Source organism: Staurois parvus, unplaced genomic scaffold, assembly GCF_062004578.1.
Source record: "Staurois parvus isolate SC_StPar_1 unplaced genomic scaffold, SC_StPar_1.0 ptg000258l, whole genome shotgun sequence".
Taxonomy (NCBI): domain Eukaryota; kingdom Metazoa; phylum Chordata; class Amphibia; order Anura; family Ranidae; genus Staurois; species Staurois parvus.
Genome location: NW_028318054.1, coordinates 5,860,422 through 5,884,667, shown reverse-complemented (window position 1 = coordinate 5,884,667; position 24,246 = coordinate 5,860,422). Strand labels below are relative to the sequence as shown.

At 45.2% G+C, this 24,246-nt stretch overlaps 1 protein-coding gene and 1 pseudogene across 1 annotated transcript in view; both read left to right on the top strand.

Annotated features, from left to right (window-relative positions):
* The window catches only part of LOC149459466 (uncharacterized), a 103,048-nt gene that overhangs the window by 20,997 nt on the left and 57,805 nt on the right, over positions 1 to 24,246 (top strand). Inside the window, exon 2 of the mRNA XM_089681060.1 lies at positions 8,060 to 8,151. The gene's annotated coding sequence lies outside the window, so the exon portion shown is untranslated. The remainder of the gene's footprint in view (positions 1 to 8,059; positions 8,152 to 24,246) is intronic.
* On the top strand, positions 13,553 to 14,288 carry LOC149459467 (uncharacterized; annotated as a pseudogene).

Genomic DNA, 24,246 nt, shown 5'->3' with positions numbered 1-24,246 from the left:
TAATCGTGTTAAGGAAGATCTGTTACTGCATCTGCGGAGGAGGGATCCACCATTCCTGTAACCGGATCAGCTTTACTTCCCTCTGGATTGAAGATCCATGAGCTTTATATACACACTGCGTTTATGTGTCTTACTTCTGGTGAGTGCGTTTTCCAGCCATTTCCACACGGATCACCTATTCTGAATCCACATCTGACACTGGATACGTTTATATGACATAGACTTTTAGTGGACTACTTTTTTTGTCATTTTGTCATTATTTTCAGCGCTGCACTATTTTTATGTTAAGTCTCTTGTACAGGTCTGGCCAAAAAGACAAGTAGACGTCCATTTTTATCACCTGAATCAAAGATATGTTGTGCTTGGTAAAACAACTTTATATTATAAGCTCTCTTAGCCTCCTTCCATTGAAGATAGGTATGAGAGGAGGTATGGGCAACATATTGATTTTACATGTCTGGATGCATTGGCTCTCTTTAGTGCCCCCACCCCAGTAATATAGGAGCCCCTCATAACAGCCTTAAAAGCATCACATTGGAGGCCAAAGGGTGTCATCAGATAAGCCTCCTGCCAATAATTGTTGATATCATCATGGCATTTGTAAAGGTCCATAGGGTCTGAGAGCCAAAAAGGACTAACCCTCCATGTGCTCAGCCCCAGAGTATTAGCCGTCCGGAGCTGACGCTCCAATGGGGAATAGTCTGAGATAGCTCTAGGTAGGTAATGGATTGTTGTAACCTGTTGGAGGTAAGCAGTAGTAATAAAAACCATATTAAGTCTAGAAAGGGTTCCATTGGACAAGAGAGTGACAAGAGTAACTTCTTTGATCAGGATGCATCCAGCGCCAAACATCAACCCACCCATAACTGTCCACTCAGTCCCGAAGGGTTGAGGAAGAGGTATGGGAACCCCGCAACCTATCAAGAGAAGGATTCATAACAGCATTAAAGTCACCTGCTATAACAATAGTACCTTTTGCAACTTGTAGTATTTTAGAAGTACAGGCAGACAACCTTTGAGTGTCAAATGGAGGGGGTAAATACAGATTAACCAATGTATAATATATATCACAATAACAAAGGATTAATATAATATAGCAACCTTGAGGGTCAAGAAACACCTCCTCAATCCAGGCAGGTAAAGATTTAGTGATCAAAATAGTTATCTTCTGGAATAAGAGGAATAGGTAGCATGAAAAGCATGAGAAATATGCAGCCATTTAAGGGCCATCACTTTGTATCCCACTAAATGGGTCTCTTGTAGGAAAATTACCTGGGCCCCTGTTTTCTTTAAGTGGGTGGAAAGTAGTGAACGTTTGATTTTAGACTTGAGACCCCCTTACTAAGGTAAATTACATGAGTTAGAGAAAAGGGGAATTATAAACAAACCAGGCCATTGTATCATATACCAAATCGCTAGCCGCAGTTGCCACCTCCAGAACCCACACCGTAATAGTAGAATGAGTAGGCGAAAGAAGAAACCTGTCCCCCCTCCCGACAAGGAAAAACATAGTGGGCTTTCTCCCCAAACATGAACAACCTGTAGGGGGCACACCCCAAACAATTCCTGTGTAAGAACAGAGGAAAATCAAACGACAATACACACAAAAGGTCGTTATGTAAAAACTATATCCGAAAGCCATGTTAGACAGAGCATGCAAACATATTCGCAAATCTGACTAGATATATTTGACACAGCAAGCCATCATTTATATGGACTCCTACCACAAAAAGCAGAAGTTCAAGGGAGGCAATTCAACCATACAGAGGCATCACCAGGGGAGGTAAACAAAATAGTGTTTTGCCACCATGAACTACACATAATTTGGCCAGATAAAGCATACTATAGGCCAGATTCTTGTCACGCAGCCTCTTCTTATCTGTAGTGTAAGTGGCCTGCTGTTTCTGAGTGGCAGCAGAAAAATCTGGGAAAATGGAGATATTGTGTCAGGGCTCCCAGGTATGACCAGAGGTGTGTGACTGATGCAGGGAAACGCAGACTTCAGATATGTGATAAACAATACAATTTATTAACACTAACCATACAAACATAAACGCAGTGCAATACTAAACATACTACAGTGCAAACAAACCAAACCAACCACCCACAGATAACAGTATATACAAGCAAGCGTCGTCAGGCAGGCCGGGTCAATATCAATTGGGCAGGTAGGTACAGGGGGAGCAAGCAGAGAATGGTCGGGGTCACAGGCCAGATTCAGCAGGTAGCAAGCAGCGTAGTACAGAGGGTCAAGCAGAGGGATGGTCAGGGTCACAAGCCAGGGATCAGGACAGGTAGCAGAGAATCAGACAGGAACAGAGAGCAGGAACAGGATACAGGGCCCAAGAGAAACACAACACCAAGGCAGAGTCTGTGGGTCTGGCCATCCCTTAAATACCCCAGCATCATCAGTTCCAGGTGTTAGCTGGCTGAAAGGTTGAGTCTCTGATTGCTGGGAGCACCCGCTGGCCAGCCCTGGTACTGCAGATCAAAAGGCAGGTGAGTCCCACCATTGCTGGCCAGTCCATTCCTAACAGTACCCCCCCCAAGGAGCGGCCTCAGGAGGCTCCAAACAGTCCTAGCTGGGCAAAATGTTCCACCGCCCGGGTCTGGTAACTGGCGGGATATCAAAGACTGGCACACCGGGCAGGACTCCGGGCAGAGGCACACCGGGCTGGACTCCGGGCAGAGGCACATCGAGCAGAGGCGCACCGGGCAGAGGCACATCGGGCAGAGGCACATCGGGCAGAGGCACATCGGGCAGCACTCCGGGCAGAGGCACATCGGGCAGGACTCCGGGCAGAGGCACATCAGTTTACCAGGCGAAGCAGCAGGCAGCGGGCCACCAGGCGGAGCAGCAGGCACCGGGCCCCCGGGCGGAGCAGCAGGCACCGGGCCCCCGGGCGGAGCAGCAGGCACCGGGCCCCCGGGCGGAGCAGCAGGCGTCGGACCCCCAGGCGGGGCGACCGGCGTCGGGCCCCCAGGCGGGGCGACCGGCGTCGGGCCCCCAGGCGGGGCGACCGGCGTCGGGCCCCCAGGCGGGGCGACCGGCGTCGGGCCCCCAGGCGGGGCGACCGGCGTCGGGCCCCCAGGCGGGGCGTCGGGCCCCCAGGCGGGGCGACAGGCATCGGGCCCCCAGGCGGGGCGACAGGCATCGGGCCCCCAGGCGGGGCGACGGGCATCGGGCCCCCAGGCGGGGCGACGGGCATCGTGCCCCCAGGCGGGGCGACGGGCATCGTGCCCCCAGGCGGGGCGACGGGCATCGTGCCCCCAGGCGGGCGCCGGACCCCCAGGAGGAGCGACAGGTCTCGGGCCCTCAGGCGGAGCGGCGGGCGCCGGACCCCCAGAAGGAGCGACAGGTCTCGGGCCCTCAGGCGGAGCGGCGGGCGCCGGACCCCCAGGAGGAGCGACAGGTCTCGGGCCCTCAGGCGGAGCGGCGGGCGCCGGACCCCCAGGTGGAGCGACAGGTCTCGGGCCCTCAGGCGGAGCGGCGGGCGCCGGACCCCCAGGCGGAGCGACAGGTCTCGGGCCCTCAGGCGGAGCGGCGGGCGCCGGACCCCCAGGAGGAGCGACAGGTCTCGGGCCCTCAAGCGGAGCGGCGGGCGCCGGACCCCCAGGCGGAGCGACAGGTCTCGGACCCTCAGGCGGAGCGGCGGGCGCCGGACCCCCAGGCGGAGCGACAGGTCTCGGACCCTCAGGCGGAGCGGCGGGCGCCGGACCCCCAGGCGGAGCGACAGGTCTCGGGCCCTCAGGCGGAGCGGCGGGCGCCGGACCCCCAGGTGGAGCGACAGGTCTCGGGCCCTCAGGCGGAGCGGCGGGCGCCGGACCCCCAGGCGGAGCGACAGGTCTCGGGCCCTCAGGCGGAGCGACAGGTCTCGGGCCCTCAGGCGGAGTGGCGGGTGCCGGACCCCCAGGCGGAACGACAGGTCTCAGGCCCCCAGGCGGGGCGGCGGGCACCGAGTCACCAGGCACAACTGTGGGCTCCGAGTCAACTGGGATGACCGCTGGCACTGGGTCAGACATTGGATCGTCTGGCTGGACAGCGGGCATCGGGTCACCAGGCATCAGGTCATTTGGCTCGACAGCGGGCACCGCGTCATCTGGCAAGGCAGTGGGCTCCGAGTCAACTGGTATGACCGCGGGCACTGGGTCAGACATTGGATCGTCTGGCTGGACAGCGGGCACTGGGTCACCAGGCATCAGGTCATTTGGCTTGACAGCGGGCACCGCGTCATCTGGCAAGGCAGTGGGCTCCGAGTCAACAGGCACGACAGTGAGCACCGGGTCATCAGGTACCGGATTGTCTGGCTCGACAGCGGGCATCGGGTCACCAGGTATGACAGCGGGCACTGGGTCACCAGGCATCAGGTCATTTGGCTCGACAGCGGGCACCGGATCAGGTACCGGATCATCTGGATCAACAGCGGGCATCGAGTCAACTGGCCTAATAGGATCGTCAGGCTGGATCAGTTCATCATGCTGGGTAGAGGCTTCAGGCCGAGTAGAGGCTTCAGGCCGAGTAGAGGCATCAGGCCGAGTAGAGGCATCAGGCCGAGTAGAGGCTTCAGGCCGAGTAGAGGCTTCAGGCTGAACCACGGAAGGCAGGCTCACCGGTTTGGATACTGGCAGGATGGTATTGGTTGGAAAGAATTTTCGCTTTTTTCTGGTTTTAACTACTGGAGCACTGCAAGTAAACGCAGGTCTGCAAACGAATGGAGCAGCTGGAGACAGAGAAGAACTGGAGGATGGAACAGGAGAGGGAGCGGTTGCTACAGAGGGCTCTTTTACAGGGTTAAAGGCAGGATAGGTGCAGCGAGTGGGAACAGGGTACTGACATGCGGTAGATAGCAGGGCAGGAGGAGCTGTTGGGAATGCAGGAATAGAGTTTTGAGGAAATAGATTAGAAGCAGGACTGGGTCTTTGTAAGCTGACTGAGGCTGGGTGCAACAAATCTGTCCATGTCTGCAGTATGGGTTGAACAAAGCTGAGCTTACACAAAGCCTGTCTGGTCAATGACTGTACTGCGTTTATACAATCTCTTAGTGTCTGTGGTGAACATGTGGAATAACGCTCCAGAAAGTAACCCACATCATCCTCTAATAACCACACCAGGGACTCTACCTGGTCTGCACTAAATGGTGGCAAAAATTCATCCCTGCATTCGGGGGAACCAGATGAAACCAACTCAGCACAAACTTCAATCAAAGGCTGCACCTCAGAGAACTCTGTGCCCTGATCTACTAGAACATGAGCGAGCCGTATACATTCTAGCAGTTCATCCCGGGTATACTCCTTCAGAGTTTGATAAGCATACTCCCTGTCATCAAACACTAGCAGATATAAATATTCAACCTCATCCAGATCCATCCTTCCCATCAACAAGCCAAGATGGCTTCCCTGTGCAGCCACTTCTGGTCAGGATTGGCCTTGGTGTAATGTCAGGGCTCCCAGGTATGACCAGAGGTGTGTGACTGATGCAGGGAAACGCAGACTTCAGATATGTGATAAACAATACAATTTATTAACACTAACCATACAAACATAAACGCAGTGCAATACTAAACATAATACAGTGCAAACAAACCAAACCAAACCACCCACAGATAACAGTACATACAAGCAAGCGTCGTCAGGCAGGCCGGGTCAATATCAATTGGGCAGGTAGGTACAGGGGGAGCAAGCAGAGAATGGTCGGGGTCACAGGCCAGGTTCAGCAGGTAGCAAGCAGCGTAGTACAGAGGGTCAAGCAGAGGGATGGTCAGGGTCACAAGCCAGGGATCAGGACAGGTAGCAGAGAATCAGACAGGAACAGAGAGCAGGAACAGGATACAGGGCCCAAGAGAAACACAACACCAAGGCAGAGTCTGTGGGTCTGGCCATCCCTTAAATACCCCAGCATCATCAGTTCCAGGTGTTAGCTGGCTGAAAGGTTGAGTCTCTGATTGCTGGGAGCACCCGCTGGCCAGCCCTGGTACTGCAGATCAAAAGGCAGGTGAGTCCCACCATTGCTGGCCAGTCCATTCCTAACATATTGTTTCCGTTGAATGTTACAGTACCAAGAGTAGGAACCACTCTCAGAATCTGTTCCTTATCCTTGAAATGCAGGAGTGTGATGAGGAGAGGTCCTGGTGACACTCCAGAAGGCAGGGGGTGCAGATGTACATGAAGGGCTCGTTTGATAGCAAAGAGTGTAGAAAAAGTGTCCACATTTAGGGCAGATTTGAGCCAAGTTTCCATAAAACATTCAGGATCCATGCTGTCCGACCCCTCAGGGAATCCAATAAAGTGCAAATTGTTACGGCATAGTCTATCTTCAAAATCTTTCAGTTTAGCAGAGTGGTCTTTGGCAGACTGTTGTAGGGAATGAACATCACCTTGCAAGGGGTCCACAGCATCCTACACATCATTGATACGTTGTTCTGTTGTAGACAGTCTGACTTTCATTTTTTGCATATCATGTTTGAGAAATGACAGGTCCACTTTCACTGAATCACTCTGGGTGGCATGTATGAATAGCCTCCAGAACATGTTTCAGTGATAATTCCTTCTCTGCTGGCTGTTGTGAGGGAGAGACAGGTGTCCCATCAGGAGAAATGGCAGCCACGCTGCATGTGAGAAAATGGGTTCCCCCTTCCTTCCCCCACTCCAGCCCCAAATGCCTAGGGGGAAATTCAAGTCTGTCTTCCATGGATGAAGGGGAGGGGGAAGGTACCTACTCCACAAAGTAATTCCTGATAAGTACTAGGGGGTTTGGGTTTCAAGCTGTAGTCCTTTTAGTACGATCACTCACCCCCATCTTCTTGTGCTTCTCCCACTGGGGGAGATCACATGAAGCCACCAGTCTGCTGCCAGGTGTTGGGAATGCAACAGCATGTACTATATAGTATTGTGTGTTAATATCACTTGACCAGTAGATGGCACTGTACACTAAGGTTACTAGTTGTGCATATGTGTAAAACTTGTTGGTTCTCTCTCTTCCTTCTTCTCTTCCTCTCTCTCTTCAAAACCAAGATGTCTGCTGTCACACATTACTGAAGTGTTCTGTATGTTTGCAACTTAAGCCACACAAGTAAAACAGAGTTCTGCCTCATCGCTACCAGTGTCTTCTCTAACACATAACCAACACCAGGTACAACCTGGGAAGGGCCATCGGGAGCGATCCCCAGGAGGTTTGGAAGAGCTGTGCCCAATTGTAGCAGCGGGATGTCAGCAGTCAGGATTCCCTGGTGCAGAGAGGTTTGTGGGCATGCTGTGTCCTCAGGATCAGATATAAAGTAGCGGTGCCACTGGAGCTCCTAGGCAGTGCTGCTCACATCTCCATTGCTGGTCACGCCACCTGCTAAGGTGTATATTTAATAAATGGTGTAAAGCCAGTGATAATACTTTTCACTGCTTATTGCAGTGATAATTCCCTGTATTTGATCTCTATAATTTATAATAACCATTTAATAAACCGTGATAAGTCAGAAATTAACCAAAAACAGGGTGTTTTTCGTTTCTTCTCTCCACCATGAATTCTCTGTGATAAGTACAGACTAAATAAAAGGAATGTACCTGTTTAATATCACCATGATAATTCAGACCCTTAAACAGGCTAAAACTTTTCCCAAGTGGTGATAAAATACCCCATCGAGTTGTAGATAAAAGATAAACCATGAAAATATAGGTATTGTGAGTGCTAAGCAGACACTTAGGGCCTCATGCACACAGGCGTATAGAAAAATGCCTCTAAACGCTGAATCATTCTGCCAGGAGCTGGCAGAAAAATCCAACTGATAGTATAACTAAAGGCAAAACATTTTTTTTTGTTTTGGATAGCGCCCAGAGGGATTAGAACACCTATCAATTTTAATTGCTGCCTGTGTCCCCGTTAAAGTGGTAGTAAACTCGTTTTGTTTAATTTTGTAGGGGATATTAACTGTACGGATGCTGTGAAAGATTTTTTATTTTGAACTTTCTGGGGAGACAGTAATATCCTGGCGCACAGGGATTGAACACTTATTAGGTTGTGCACGAGTAGTGGTTACCGGTTGTAAACGAATTTTATCTGGCTTGTCAGGCGGCCAAAACTCACGAGCCTGCAAGGAAGACGGGTGAAGATGGAAGCCTCTACAGCGATGACAGCGGGCCGCTGGAGGGCTTCATTTTAAGGTAAGTTTTACATAATGCTCAATTTGTCATGTAATTACATGCGTTTATGCGTGCATAGCGTTCAGAGGCTTATGCACGTAAACTCATTCCATTGGCTAGAATATTCAATTATGATGAATGATTTAAGTCTACATGTTTAGACTTTTACATGGGTTTATGCACATTTCTACACATTTCTGCATGTTTAAATATAAAAAATGCAAATAAGCTTCTTCAGAAACACAAGTTTGGACATATTTTTAGGTATGCAATACCTGCCCAAACGCTTGCATGTACTGTACATGGGCACTTTAGGTAACATGCAGCTGTGTTTAGAGGTGTAAAAGAAAATGCCGGATGCACTTGAAAGCAATATTTTTTTTTACACTTGTGTGCATGAGGCCTTAGAGTGGTAATTTCATGGATATAAGGGGGACTGCCTCCCTGCAATTTAAGGGTTTAAACAGAAACAGTCAAGCTGTATCTTAGTCCCTGGTCACACTGGGTGTGAATTAGCATTTGATTTGCATGCCATACGACTTGCAAATCGTATGGCAAGTCACTCCCTATTGTCCGCAATTACAGCTGTCAGCTGACTTGGTCAGAGCCGCACCGATTTCTAAAGTACTGCATCTGTGTCAGATGTCTTGCAAATCGCACCTCAAATCAGCATGTCATCTGACTTTGAAATCGTGCGATTTCACAGTAAGTCACATGATTTCAAAGTTGTGATCAGTGTGACTGGGGTATTAGAGCTTGGGATAAGAACCTTAAAGTGACCCTGTGTTAACCCTGGGGATTTACAAATAAAAGAGGCACTATGAAAGCATTACTATACATACCTGTCTGCCTCATAGTGGTCATTGGGGTGACCTGCTATTCAGCCAGTCTGAGAAGTAGGAGTAACAAATCTATTTAATGCATGCAAAAGTAATCAGCCTGAGCACTGTGTGCAATATTTATGTAGTGTATGATTTTACAAATGTAAGCACAAGACAAATGTACAGTAGGGGATCTGTACATTTTTCCCAGTTTAAATGTCTTCAGGGCACAAGACGCAATTTTTTGAGTGAAGGCAGATCTTGCCTGTTTGTTTAAAATTGACAGAAGATTTGTTGAAGCTTCAACAGTTTGAAGGGAATTTCAACGGAAACTATAATTATTTTGGGATAGTTTAATTTTAGTTGATTTTAAAATGTCACACAGGGCAGGTCTGTGTCCGCTCTGCTTTATGGCTGCTCAGGTGTAAACAGACTCTGCTGTCCATTTACACCCAACTGCCCTCCAGTCCAATCTGCCTAGATGGCATATATCCACCAGACCATAAGGGTGAATGGAGGGTCCAATCAGGGTCAACCTGATTGGACCCTTCATGTGAATGGGGCCTTACTTTATATCTGCTTAGTATGTAAAAAAAAATATTTTACACATAACAAAAGACTCCACTACAAGTTTTGAGTTGGCTAAAGAGACTTCAAAGGAAAAGGAATATAGCTTTTTAGTGATCTCATTTTATACAACAAAGGACTCCCCAAAGAGCTATGAGCTAGCTAACAATGAAACACAGCAAATTAGGATCACTTTGCAGCTCCCTTTCATGTGACTAAACATTTACACTGATCATTTATACCCTGCATCAAAGTGCTGAAAACAATGTAAATAATGGAAAAAGGGGGCATGAATTAGGGTCCACACACATTGGATGGTGACTGCCATATTCCCCCCTCATTATTTAAAAAAAAAAAAACATCGCATGTACTGACAGCGGGACAAAACGTGTTTTTCCAGAATTTTCCACATCACTATTTAAGGATCCTCCCTTCAACCTTTAATTGCAGTTGACCAGGATCGGCTTCGCAAAGTTGAAAGCTATAATACTGGGGTTATAATACAGGAACTCGCTGGCTGAGAAAGGTCATGAAGTCGATGGCCCAAAGAGTCTTTGAAAAGTCAGCTAGTGACGGCGGAGAAGACTGGCTGCGGTGGTGCCTGACTTTGGTAGAAGAGGAGCCGCCGCAGATGGAACCCGAAGACCCCCTTGCGACACCCCCCAGAGAAACTCGCCAAATGTCTCGGCAAGACCTCCTCTGCTAGCAAGCTCCTCCGTGGATCAGCGCACCCCATCCCACTGGATTCAGTGCAGCCTACCACCAGAGTGCCCTGGGTCCTCGATGGCTTCAGGTCAAGCCGACAATTACCACCCACGGGAGGAAGAACCAGATAACGTCACCGCTGGGCATCTCTCAGGCCGTCTGGTCAAGAGGAGACAGGTCTTCTCACTTTCTTCCATATGCAGCAGGAGGGGGCATGGGCGATGCTGGTGCTCCTCCCCTATTCAACAAGCGGCTCCTATGGCTTCCCCAGTCGCCAGGCAACCAGTGCCACAGCTGTCTAGGCCTGCCAGGTGGGATATGGCGGCGGTATCACAGCCCCCCGAAGCTCAACAGAAGGATATCCTGATATCGCAGCCCAGCGTGTTACTGCACAAGATGCTCCTCTTCCGGCTGCGCTTCATCAGCAGGCTAGTGAGTTGCCACATTTGCATGTCATTACTTCCCTTATTTATTCTTTAACTAAGTTTTCTGATAATTTTTCTACCCATCAGTTATCAGTGCCTGTGTCATCTCCTGTAATGTATGGTCAGCTGTTAATTCACCTAATGTTTCTATACATCTTTTTCCTTCTGGATTACAAGCTTTTTGTATATTTTCTGCTGTCTTGAGTGAAAAATTTCCAGAAAGGTGTAGTGGATTGTTTCAACATCTTGAACACATTCTGGAGGCTTACCATAATTTGGCGGACTTGGATGGTTTCATTAAGATGAGCCTTTCTGCCAAGAAATTGCTGTCTACCCTAACCTTAAATGGGGGATGAAAGATGTAGGTTTATGGTTAAACCTTATCCTTCCTCAGAAACCTGCTATTATTAAGCAACCCATTTTAAATTCTAATATTTCTTCCGTTTACAAAAAGGGTATGCTTTTAACGAATCTCGGTGCAAATGGGCAGCATCATGCCGCTATAGGCACGAATGTTCTTTCTGTTTTCAGAATGTTCTCATCCAGTATCCAAATGTTTTAAAAGGACCAGTAATGCTTCCCAAGTTGCGAGGGACAATTTTCAAAAACGACTGGAAAAAATTCGCCCATGGCTTCTTCTTTACCCAGACAAGGGGAAATCTTTAAATTGATGGATTTTCTTCTGGTTTCAAACTCCCTGTATTTTCTGGTTTGGGTTGCGTGATAGTTAAAAATTTGAAATCTGTTGATATGTATAGTCAAGTGGTTACGGAAAAAATAATTTAAGACATTTCTCTGGGTCGAGTAGCAGGACCTTTTTCTTGCCCACAGTTTGTTAATTTTCGGATCTCCCCCTTAGGTTTAGTTCCCAAGTAAGAACCCAATTTGTTTTGTCTCATTCATCAACTTTCTTTTCCCCAAGGAGGTTCGTTAAAGGATTATATTGATCTCTATTTGTCTTCTGTTACATATACTACTCTTGATGACGCTGTTAAACTTGTAAGAAATTTTGGCCGAGGAGCCTTATTAGCAAAATCAGATATTCAATCTGCTTTCAGACTTTTATCTATCTACTGAGTCCTTCAGTTCTCTAGGCTTTCATTTTGACATTTTTTTCTTCTATGATATGTGTTTGCCTATGGGGTGCTCTCTGTCCTGCTATTACTTTAAAGCTTTTGCTACCTTTTTGCAGTCGGTGCTTCTTTATGAGTCGGGTTTTAATGGTCCATTACCTGGGTGATTTCCTTTTTGTAGATCCTCCTAATTCTCCTACTTGTTCATTATTACCTTGTTTTTTCTTATAGACAACACCTTTGGTACTCCCCTAGCTTTTGAAAAAACTGTGATTCCTTCCCCAGTTATCGAATTGTTATTTATAACTATTGACACTTATTTATTACAGTTTCAGCCCCCCCCCTTAAAATAGCCAGACTTCAGTCATTAATATCCTTTTTCTTATATTGGAAAAAGGTCTTATTGAAAGAACTTCAATCTTTGCTAGGTTTACTCGCCTTTGCAACCAGGATCATGCTGGTAGCCGGGATTTATTCAAGATGTTTACCCTTGGCCATGTCTGGGTTTAAGTCCCCCTTTTTCACATTTTCGTCTGCTCTTAAGGATTATCTCCTGGTATGGTCTTGTTTTCTAAATTAATATAATGGTCGATCCTTCTTTCAAGAAGATTTTATTTTTCTCTGCTGACTTAGAGCCTTTTACGGATGCTGCCGACTCTTTAGGCTTTGCAGCAATCTGACGCACTCATTGGTGCTGCGGTTCGTGGCCACCTTCATGGGTTCTTAAAAAAGCTACTAAGAACATAGTTTTACTGGAACCTTTTCCCATTGTGGTCGCTTTTGAAATTTGGGGGAAACATTTTGCTAATAAAAGGATCATTATTCTTTCAGATAACAAGGGAGTAATTTTCGCAATAAATTGTCTCTCTTCTACATCCATTTTTGTATTCAAATTTTTGCGACACTTTGTTCTTTTATGCTTGAGATTGAATATCTGGGTGAAATCAAAATTTGTACCAGGGAAAATTAATGTTGTTGCATTATCTTGTTTCCAGACGGTTTGTTTCAGACAACTTCTCCTGACTGCAGATCCAGTGAGTCATGTCTGCCCGTATCATCTCTGGGATTTAATCTAGCTCCTGTCATGTCTGCTATTAGGATCTCGCTTGCTCCAAAAACATGGACTGAATATTCAGATGCATGGCAGAGATGGGTTTTATTTAATAAGGATTTAGGGTTTTCTGCTCACTCCCTTTCAGAGCAATCTGTTTTGGCTTTTCTCTGTTCCCTGATGCAACTTCAATTTTCTTATAGCCACATTGTAAAAACTTATAATTTACCAACCTGTACTAGTTTTTTCTCTGTTAGGCAAGCCCTCAAGGGAGAGAGAAAAACTACATTTGTTCCTGATATGTGCAGACCAATTTCTTCAGATATCTTAAAACAACTCTGCCTGTCCACTTTTGTTTGTCATTTAGAGTATGAGGCTTTGTATTTTAATACGGCTTTTGTCCTGTGTTTTTTTTTTTTTTGCTGCTCTTCTGTATTTTTGAATTAGTCCCAAATAACAGGAGTAGAAAGTCTGGTCTAATGTATAATGACGTTTCTCTTTTTAATAATAATGTGCAGATTCTCATAGGACAATCTAAAACTGACCAAGCTGGTAAGGGTCATTTGCTCACTTTACATGCATGTGGCGATTCAATTATTTGCCCTCCCCTTTTAATTGGCATATACTGTATCTTCTTGTTCTGGTCATTTTTTAGTCCACTTGGACCTTTCTCATAAAAATTGACACTCTGTCTCTCCTATCTGAATCTCTTGCAATACAAATTTTCTCCTCACTCCTTCCGTATTGGAGCCACCACAAAAGCTGCTAGATTGGGCCTCAATGATGCCATTACTACGAAACTGGGAAGATGGGAGTCACAAAGATTCAACCTTTATGTCTGCTCTAATCTATATCTCTGATTCCATAGGTGTCAAGTCTAACATCTGGATTACTGGATATTCCTATATATACTGAGCTCATAAGCGAGCATCCCAGCGTTGTTACTCATCAAACTTACCTTTATGTCCTGATAGTTTTCGAGTCATTTGGATGGGAATCCGAGGTCTACAATGGAATAATCTTTACTTCTGTCTTTCTAGGTTATCTCAAGTATGACCATCTCCATCTATTTTGATCATTTATTTAGGTGGAAATGATATCGGTAGATTGAAGACATTTGATTTGATCTTTTTGATCAAGAAGCATTTACATTGTTTTAAGCTTTCCTTTCCTAATGCTTGTGTGATTTTTTCAGAAGTGCCACACCGCTCATGGTTATTTCTATGAGCTAAAACCTCTTGGGAAGATTAGGAGATGCATTAACCATTCAATTGAAAATTTCATGCCTTTTACGTGACAGTTTTTCATTTCGTCATATTGATTTTGAAGGAGGTATTTCTGATGTGTATAGACAAGATGGTGTTCATTTGCCTGATGTTGGCCTGGACATTTTTAATCTGGGTCTACAAACGTGTACTGAAATGGCCATGGGTTTGGGGTAGACCAGTTTTTGTTTTCAACAAGCCCCGGCTGGTGGGGACATTGTGAATTAATATTAATTTTATCTTGCACAAGTTCTTTGACTGAGCGATATGTTTTGAATTTTTATTATATAATGTATTTAATAAAGTTCTTCTACATTTCCAATTGATAAACCAATAAAGGTGCCACGGCAATTTAATACCATATTCTTTAATTGTTTTTTTTTTTATTATTAATGGTTTATATTATGATTCCAGAAATAGAGGTGCAGTCTACAATCCCATGAAAAAAGGGGGCACGACTTAGGGCCCACACGCATGGTATTGTGACTGCCATATTCCCCCCTCATTTAAAAGAAAAAAAAAACATTTCGGATCGATATTTTATGTCACTGCCCCTTTAAGACTGAGCTGGAACATCACATGTACTGGCAGTGGGAAAAATGTGTTTTTCCAGAATTTTTCACAGCACTATTTAAGGATCCTACCTTCAGCCTTTCATCGCAGTTGATTGGGATCGGCTTGAGTCATATTCTTTGTTGTTTGTGTGTTTCTATTAATAAAGGTTTATTTTATGATTTAAGAAATAGAGGTGCAGTCTACAATCCCATGGACCATGGAGTATATGTAGAGGATCCTTCACAAGCAGTACTCCTGCATATTTGTCTTCCCAAAACAAGACCCTTCTTTGCATTGCATGCAAAGCAATGTCATGGTGTCTTTGATTACTTGCTACTACGTAAGTCTGTTATTACTTGAAAACTGAGAATAAAAAAATAAATTAAATAAAAATAAATGAACCATTCTTATGCATGGAGGGCAGGGGGGTAAGATTAGGGAGCCGTAGGAAGAATTTTCCCTCTCTCTTCAGAGGCTTTTCTATTTCCTTAGAAATTACTGGATACCTCTCTGGAGACCGTGTAGGCATAGCATGGACCCCGATCTATACCAACCCATCTCTGTTCCCTTAACATACACTTTTTATTACACTCTTAACTTATATCCATTCTCATACTTGACAGAGTATCTTGATAAGGGCTGTCATTCCCTGTAAGATACCATGTCCCAGGCAGCTAAGTCAAAGAATGAATGGCATAAGACTGTTAAAGTGTTACTACACCCAGAACCCTGAATTCACTATATCTGATCTCCCACAGTACACAGAACATGGAAGTGCAATTATTTTAGTAAATATAAACTGCTAAATACCTTTTCTCATCAGCAGTTAGAGCAGTCTTGTGATTTCAATCAATGTCCAACAGAGCACTGGTTACAGCTTGTAGGAGGAGTTTTCATTCTCGTGTAGCAGGATGCAGGACCCCTGTCTGGGGAGTGCTGATTACATGCACTCTCCCAAGAAAAAAAAAAACTATATAGCAATTCACACCAAACTGAGCATGTGCAGCTTGCCCCTAGCCTCTGTTCTATCAGGAGATATTTGAGACACACTGGAAGAAGGGAAGGATCAGAGAAGAGAGTATCAAACATCCTTTTTACACAATGTGGAGGATTAACCCTTTAGGTTCCACAATTAGTATAACAAGCATTCTTTACTGCATATACAGACTGATTTTACTGTTGTGGGTTTAATAACACTTTAAGGATCCTGGAACAGGCCCCATTCTACCACAAACTAGCTTTGGATGTTTCCTCTTATTAATTGTGTCTCTGTTGTTCCCTTATCTTTGCCATTGGGACATACCTTATTGTTAAAATATACTTCACCCTGTTATGATAACTATGTAACCATTCGATTTCTATTTTAATAGTTATACATTTCTTTATGAGATGAAAATTTTATTTGTGAAGTTTCAAAAAAATCTGATATATGAGTCACAGCTGTGACAATGGGCCTTTGTGAGCATAGCCGAAAGTTGAATAGCTGAATATGTAAAAAGGGGAAGTTCTACCTGAATATTATTTATATTTAATATTTTATATTTACTCAACTTCAAGTGAAAGTAAACCCACTTTTGTATCTTTTGCCTACAGGTAAGTTTACAATAAAGTTTACCTGTAGGTACAATGAATATCCCCTAAACATGCATCGTTTAGGAGATATTCAAATTTTTTGACAGCTGGCACATGTGTTCTGAAGGAATGGCATACACGTGCCATACCTTCATAGTACTGTGCTGTGGCCCAAGACTCCCGGATGCACATTGGTGTCAGTGGTCAAGATAAATATCCCTAGCAAATGTATCAGTATCATTAACCCCCCTCCCACATTAGTGGTCAAGGCAGTGAAATTTAATCCCCCCCCACATTGATAGTCAATGGCAGTGAAATCTAACTCCCTATTTTTGGAGAGGGGGGGGTCAACTTTCACTACCATGACCATCAAGGCAGGAGGGGGGGTTACAATTTCACTGCCATGACCACCAACACATCCTGTTGGCAATCTGCTGGTAAACTAGCGACCATCAGCCCTGCGACTGCACACAGAGGGCCAGTGGGTAGCATGCAGCCCATGGGCAATGTGTTGCACACCAGGGATGTAGACTATAGAGTCTTCAGAACTGTGTGGTGGGAAGAGTAACTATTAATGTTTTTCTTTGCAGGCTGGCTTTGTTTTTAGTTCAGTTTTGCCTTTTTCAAACACTGAAAGGAAATCTATGGTTACAACATGCACTTTCATTATATAAAATCAGCATTGTTATAGCATTACAAACAATAGTTCTTTTTGACAATCCAATGTAAGGTTACTTGAAAAATCTCCTTACGTGTTGTGAGTGCTGCCTGTCTGTATTTTTTTCCACATCTTCCTGGGTTCCCTGCATGACTTGCAGTTTCTTCTTTGCTGTTTATTTTCAATTTTTAAGGACTACCTATACCATGGTACCTTGCTGCTTGTGCTGACTCCGCCTGCTGAAATCCCTCTTCTCAGCACCTCTGTAGTTCAAAAGGCAGGCTTTGTAAATTCTTTGACACTGCAGTGCCTACTCACAGGGCATACTGAGTTGACAACATAAAAAAAAATTTCAAAGAACACCTGTTTTCATTGTGCGTCCAGCAAGCCATTGTAGGAGTAGAATGAACTTTAATTAGAGGTAGGGCGTTCATTTAAAATGGACATGGGTTTACAAAAAGCATATCATTTACCTAATGCCACACCATGCAATTTAATTGAGCATCTATAATGTAGTTATGGAGCTACATATGTGAAAAAAAAGTGTGCAGAGCCATGGAGCATATGGTATGTATCAGCAGGATGTTAGTGAGCAGTATGTAGTGGCAGGGCAGTCAGTGAGCAGTGTGCAGTGGCAGGGTAGTTAGTGAGCAGTATGCAGTGGTGGGGCAGCCAGTGAGCAGTATGTAGTGGTGAGGCAGTCAGGAGTTTGTAGGTGCGGGGCAGTCACAAATATGTAGTGGCAGGGCCGTCAGTGAGCAGTAGGTAGTGGTGGGGCAGTCAGGAGTTTGTAGGTGCAGGGCAGTCAGAAATATGTAGTGGCAGGGCCGTCAGTGAGCAGTAGGTAGTGGTGGGGCAGTCAGGAGTTTGTAGTTGCAGGACAGTCAGAAATATGTAGTGGCAGGGCTGTCAGTGAGCAGTAGGTAGTGGGGGGGTAGTCAGGAGTTTGTAGCTGCAGGGCAGTCAGAAATATGTAGTGGCAGGGCCGTCAGTGAGCAGTAGGTAGTGGTGGGGCAGTCAGGAGTTTGTAGTTGCAGGGCAGTCAAAAATATATAGTGTCAGGGCTGTCAGTGAGCAGTATGGAGTGATAGGGCAGTCAGCAAGTAGTATGTAGTGATAGAGAAGTCAGTGAGCAGTACATAGTGGCAGGGCAGTCAGTGAGCAGTATGTAGTGATAGGGCAGTCAGTGAGCAGTATGTAGTGATTGGAAATTTAGTGTGCAGTATGTAGCAGCAGTGCAGGCAGTGAGCAGTATGTCATGATAGGGCAGTCAGTGAGCAATGTGTAGAGGCAGGGCAGTAAGTAAACAGTATGTAAGGGTAGGTTAAGGAGCAGTAGGGTAGCAGCCAAGGTAGAGACCAGAAGCACCACAAATAGAGGGGATTTCTGCAAGAGAAAACCAGTAAATGATGATAGAAAACCGTTGGCCGGCAAAGTTGGGGCCATTGAACTAAGCACAACAGTTCCCAGCAGACAACAGATTAAACCAGACCCATGGTGACCTCTTCTTGGACTCTGGACACATGCTCCGATTTAGTAAAAGTCAAGTCAGACAGGGAGAGAAGTTGCTTCTATCTCTCTCTTTCAATCCTGCTGATACAGTCCCTCTTTTCCTTCCTGACGACTGGTGGGAGTGCTCTCCAGTACAGCCTTTGTAATCCAAAAGGGTACTGGATTATTCCCAAATAAAGAGGAGTCAAGGCAACCCCGCTGAGGTAGAACTATATTACAGAACCAGGAAACAAGAAAAGTCATTGGCCAAGAGGCCTCTTACCAAAGTAGGCACTCTCCGAATGCCAGGCATTTTTATGTAGGCTTTCAAAAGGGTAGTTTGTACAGAAGATAGGGCTATTGGTGAGGCTTCTACTGATCATGTCCCTGTTTCTGCTTTTATTTTTAAATGTTTTTCAAAATTCCATTAAGTCTCTCAACTGTGCCATTTTGTGAGTGATAAGGAATATGGAACCCTGAGCATTTCCTCTGGCTGTGATGTCACTTCCTTTTGTGTGCCCTTTTACCTTCAAGATGGAAATTTCTGTTAGTTTTTGAAGGCCTCAAATAGCCGCTCTATAAGTTTTGCATGTCTCCCTGGCTTCCCTGCACTGGTCAGAAAGTTCCATCCTGTTCACATGGTCCCAAAATCATGAGCTATTGCAACAGCATATCTGCTGTCTCCGTGAATAAATTGATTTGCAGAAATGGGTCATTCGTTCTGCTCAGTCCTGTGTACAGCCAGGATAAGGGGACAAAATGCACCTTCTCCACTTCTCCTGCCTTCAGAGAGAGGTACAGAAGAGGGTAGCTTAGGAGTGGTAATTGGACTACCCATATGTCCCACAGGAAGTCATGTACACAATTGAGGAGTCCAGGGCTATTTAAACTTGTATATTATATAGATTTTTCTACTGCTTAATTTATTTGTATATATTTTTTTCCCCTTTCCAGTTTTGTACCTTTTTTCCTCCCCTTTTTCTGTGTAGGATGCCCTGCTCCTGGACTCAGGAGCCATTTTTGTTTTTACCGTCGCCCCCCGAAGCCAATGAGGACGTGCCTGTTTTTTTAGTGTCGGGGTGAGTGTAGCACCCTCCTAGTTAGCTAGGGAGAGCTAGAATTTGATTGTTATAGAGGAGAGAAGTAGCAGCCTGTGTGTAATAGTCAGGAGGTCAAATTGCAGTCAGGAGCTGAGAGGCTCTGCAGGTCAGCCCCTCTGGAATTTCCCCCTACTCTAGAGCTTTGGAAGAAGACCTAGAGGCAGTGGGTGGATCTGAGGAGTGGCTTGCCTGAACTCTTGAAGGATAATGGCCAGTCCCCAACAGGAGGCTTGGAAAGGGGCTGGGACAACCTTTAAGTATTTCTGAGCCTGCTCCATAGCAGAGGCGAGTTTGGGTAGAAGATAGAGAGGAAGATGTGAGGCTTAAGGCAGGAGCCTGGGAGGGAGCCAAGATGGAGAGAGGGGCTCACCTACAGGTAGTGGAGCGGAAAAGGAAGAAAGCTCAGGACTTCACTGGCCCCCAGAGCAAGGACCAACTGTACAGCAAGGAAGGAAGGAAGCCCAGCTAAAAGGCCTGGTAGCAGCCACCCACCCATCAGCGGTACAGGAGAGGATCTAAGTGAGTACCCCTGCACCCTCTTGGTAGATAGGGGAAGGAGCACTCTGGTGGAAATCCAGATTCGTCACCTGCCTGGGACTGTCCATTTCTTAGACACAGGAACCAGATCTCCTGTTTAGGGATACCTCCAGATTGCTGGGCCAAGGAAGAGGAGTTCAACTATGGTTGGGGTGGTATATTAGAAATTGCTGGCTAGCTCTCCTACAGAGATTGTGTTGCAGTGAAGGCTTGTAAATATTTTCAGGAAGTTTTCCTCAGTTCATCAGTTCCCTTGGGCATCCTGTACACCCCTAACCCTATCCCAGTTCAAATCCCCCAAATAAAACAACAAAACCAAAGGACTGATCTCTGACTCTGGATGCAAGCCTTTGTGAAGATGCGTGTTGCCTGGCTGTGGACCCAAATACTAAGCAACCCCTAAGGGGGTAGTGCTACACATTCTCTAGTTAGGCATTTTCTGAGGGTCTCTTACCTTCCATTATCCTACTTAATGACTGTTCATTCTTTTCTTTTCTCGACTTGTGCCTATGCCCTCTTGCCTCAAATAATTAAAACAGCACATCTGCAGATCTACAAGCTTAGTCTCTCCACTTATTTTTTTTGGATAGAAGGGGTTTCTGACAATAGACAAAACACTCACATAAGGGATCCTCCTCAACTCTTCTCTGTGGGTTTTATCCTGACCCAGGCATCCTCGAAGGATCTGCAGAGGTTTATTCCATTCTACACTCAGTCCAGCCTATAAAGGGGGACACAAACATATTCACACATACATGTTACCCAACCAGAAAGGTCTGACAGTCAATCTTGTTTCCTTGAGAAACCAACAAAATGGATACGCAGGAAGGGCAGAAATATAAGCAAGATTAATGTGGAACAAAACCCCTACAAATATTCACCTCCACCTTTTAGTGATATGCTAGTTAAATCCCTCTCCAGCCACTGTCATCTTCTTCCAGTGCCGGGTTTTTGGCATTTTGATTGGCTGGTGGGGCGGCGATATCATCCTGCGCATGCGCACTGGAGTCACGCTGTGCTGCCCATGTGCAGTTCAGTGTCCATTCAACAGAAAACTGTGAGAAAGCAGATAAGTATATCTTATTACAGATGAGACATACCATGAGTCTTCTGCCTGTCTTCGCAATCTTTTAAAAAATTATGTTTTGTTTCACTGTAAGGGCAGCTAACCTAGCTGGGATATAGGGTCTGTGTTCCCAATGGTCCTGATCAAAGTATGGTTCCCTCTGGAGACTCTGTCCACTTGCCAAAAACTGTTGTGAATGTTTCTGGCTGAGACACAAAATAAAACGAAGTAATGCAATTGCATGGAACAGATAAGGTAGAGGACAACAAAACACAGCTCTGTCTAGTGATCCACTCTTGATCGTTTATTACTACATTCCATTATATACTCAAGATAAGAAAGGGAGTTGTGTGAGATGTTATTAAAAACAGCAAATAGAATAATGTAATATTTCATATGTCAGCAGCTATCTCTAAAAGTTGCAAAACTAAAACCTTGAGGGGGGGGGAGCATTCTGCTCACAGTTCAAACTATATACACTATATTGCCAGAAGTATTGGGACTCCTGCCTTTACATGCACATGAAAGTTAATGGCATTCCAGTCTTAGTCTGTAGGGTTCAATATTGAGTTGGCCCACCCTTTGCAAATAAAACAGCTTCAACTCTTCTGGAAAGCCTGTCCACAAGGTTTTAGGAGTGTGTCTATGGGAGTGTTTGACCATTATTCCAGAAGCACATTTGTGAGTTCAGGTAATGATGTTGGACGAGAAGGCCTGGCTCACAGTACACACTATTATTCATCCCAAAGGTGTTCTATCAGGTTGAGGTCAGGACTGGGCAGGCCAGTCAAGTTCCTTCACACCAAACTCTCTCATACATGTCTTTATGGACCTTGCTTTGTGCACTGGTGCGCAGTAGTATTGGAACAGGAAGGGGCCATCCCAAACTGTTCCCACAAAGTTGTGAGGATGCAATTGTCCAAAATGTCTTGGTATGCTGACTCCTTAAGAGTTCCCTTCACTGGAACTAAGGGACCAAGCCCAACCCCTGAAAAACAACCCCACACCATAACCCCCCCCCTTCTCCAAACTTTACACTTGGCACAATGTAGTCAGGCAAGTAAAATTCTCCTGGCAACCGCCAAACCCAGACAAATCCATTGGATTGCCAAACAGAGAAATATAATTTGTTACTCCAGAGAACATGTCTCTACTGCTCTAGAGTCCAGTGGCGGCGTGCTTTACACCACTGCATCCGACACTTTACATTGCACTTGGTGAAGTAAGGTTTGGATGCAGCTGCTCGGCCATGGAAACCCATTCCATGAAGCTCTCTATGCACTGTTGTTGTGCTAATCTGAAGGCCACATTAAGTTTGGAGATCTTTAGCTATTGACTCTGCAGACAGTTGGCAACTTCTGCGCACTGTACACTTCAACATGCGCTGACCCCGCTCTGTCATTTTACGTGGCCTACCACTTCATGGCTGAGTTGCTGCTGTTCTCAGCTGCTTCCAATTTGTTATAATACCACTAACAGTTGACTGTGGAATATTTAGCAGCAAGGAAATTTCACGAATGGACTTATTGCACAGGTGGCAACCTATCACGGTACCATGCTTGAATTCACTGAGCTCCTGAGAGCAACCCATTCTTTCAGAAATGTTTCTAGAAGCAGTCTGCCTGCCTAGGTGCTTGATTTTATATACCTGTGGTTATGGAGGTGATTGGAACACCTTAATCCAATGATTTGGAGGGGTGTCCCAAAACGTTTGGCAATATACTGTATGTGGATATTGTAAAACCATATTACAAATTGATTGCTCTTGTGCTTAAAGTGTTACTAAACCCACAGCAGTAAAATCAGTCTGTATATGCAGTAAAGCATGCTATTGTTATATTCCCTGTGGAACCTAAGGGGTTAGTTTTCTGCATTGTGTAAAAATGCAGTTTGATTGTGACTTCTTTGATCCTCCCCTTCTTCCAGTGTCTCCCTCTTATCCCCTGATAAGACATATCGTGTAGAGACACTGTGCATGCTCAATTTGGTGTGTATTGCTAGAGAGTTTTTTTTTCTTGGGAGGGTGTATGTGATCAGTACAGGGCCAACCAGCACTGCCCAGACAGAGGTCAGGGGTTCTGTATCCTCCTAAAGAAAACTCCTCCTACAAGCTTTAACCACTGCTCTGCTGAACACTGACAGAATTCACAAGACTGCTCTACCTGCTGATGAGTAAAAGTATTTAGCAGTTTATCTTTACTAAAATAATTGCAATTCCATGTTGTGTGTACTGTGGGAGACCAGATATAGTGAATGCAGTGTCCTGGGTTTAGTAACACTTTAAATGAACTTTGTTTCTTTGTTGGTAATTTATTATGTTAATACTGCATGTAAGAGGCCTGACAAAATAAGTAGCACCATGCAATGTAAATATGCCAATGTTGTCACCCCTTTAGAAACAATAAACAAAACTGAAAAACACATTTACTGCATTTTACACATATGAACATAAAAGAACTGTTTTGCAAAATATAGGTTTTCTGGCAAATTTGCAGTAAAGAAGACTGGGTTAGGTGTCTGGTGAATGAGATGAATCATGGGAGATTTGTACACCATGCAAAGAGACAGAATGAGGTGGGCAAAAACAGGGTGACTGCCTGTATTTTAGGGCAAGCTGATATACAATCATTGCCCCTTCATTTCTGTCAGATAATGCACCACTTCGCCCAGAAAATTGTTGCAATTACAAATGTTTAGGCATTCTCATGTTTATTTCTTTTATTTGCACTGGTATGACACAAAAAAGTGGAGAAACAAAAAGCCAAATCAGACACATTCCATGCAAAACTCCAAAAATGGACAAAATTATTGGCACCATAAATTTAATATTTGGTAGCACACCCCTTGGAAATAATAACTGAAACCAATCGCTTCCTGTAACCACCAATGAGTTTCTTACACCTCTCTATTGGAATTTTGGACCACTGTCCTATCTCTAACTGCTCCAGGTCTCTCAGATTGGAAGGGTTCCTTTTCTCAACTGCTGTATTGAGATGTTCTCACAGGTGCTCTATGGGACTGAGATCTGGACTCATTCCTTGCCAGTTCAGTACTCTCCAGTGCTTTGTCTTAAATCATTTCTGGGTGCTTTTTGACGTGTGCTTTGGATCGCTGTCCTGCTGTAAGACCCATAACCTCTGACAGAGACCCAACTTTCTGACACTGGGCCTTGCACCTCAGAATTCATATTGCGACGTAAAGTGCGAGCTGACACAGTTGTACCCTGTGCC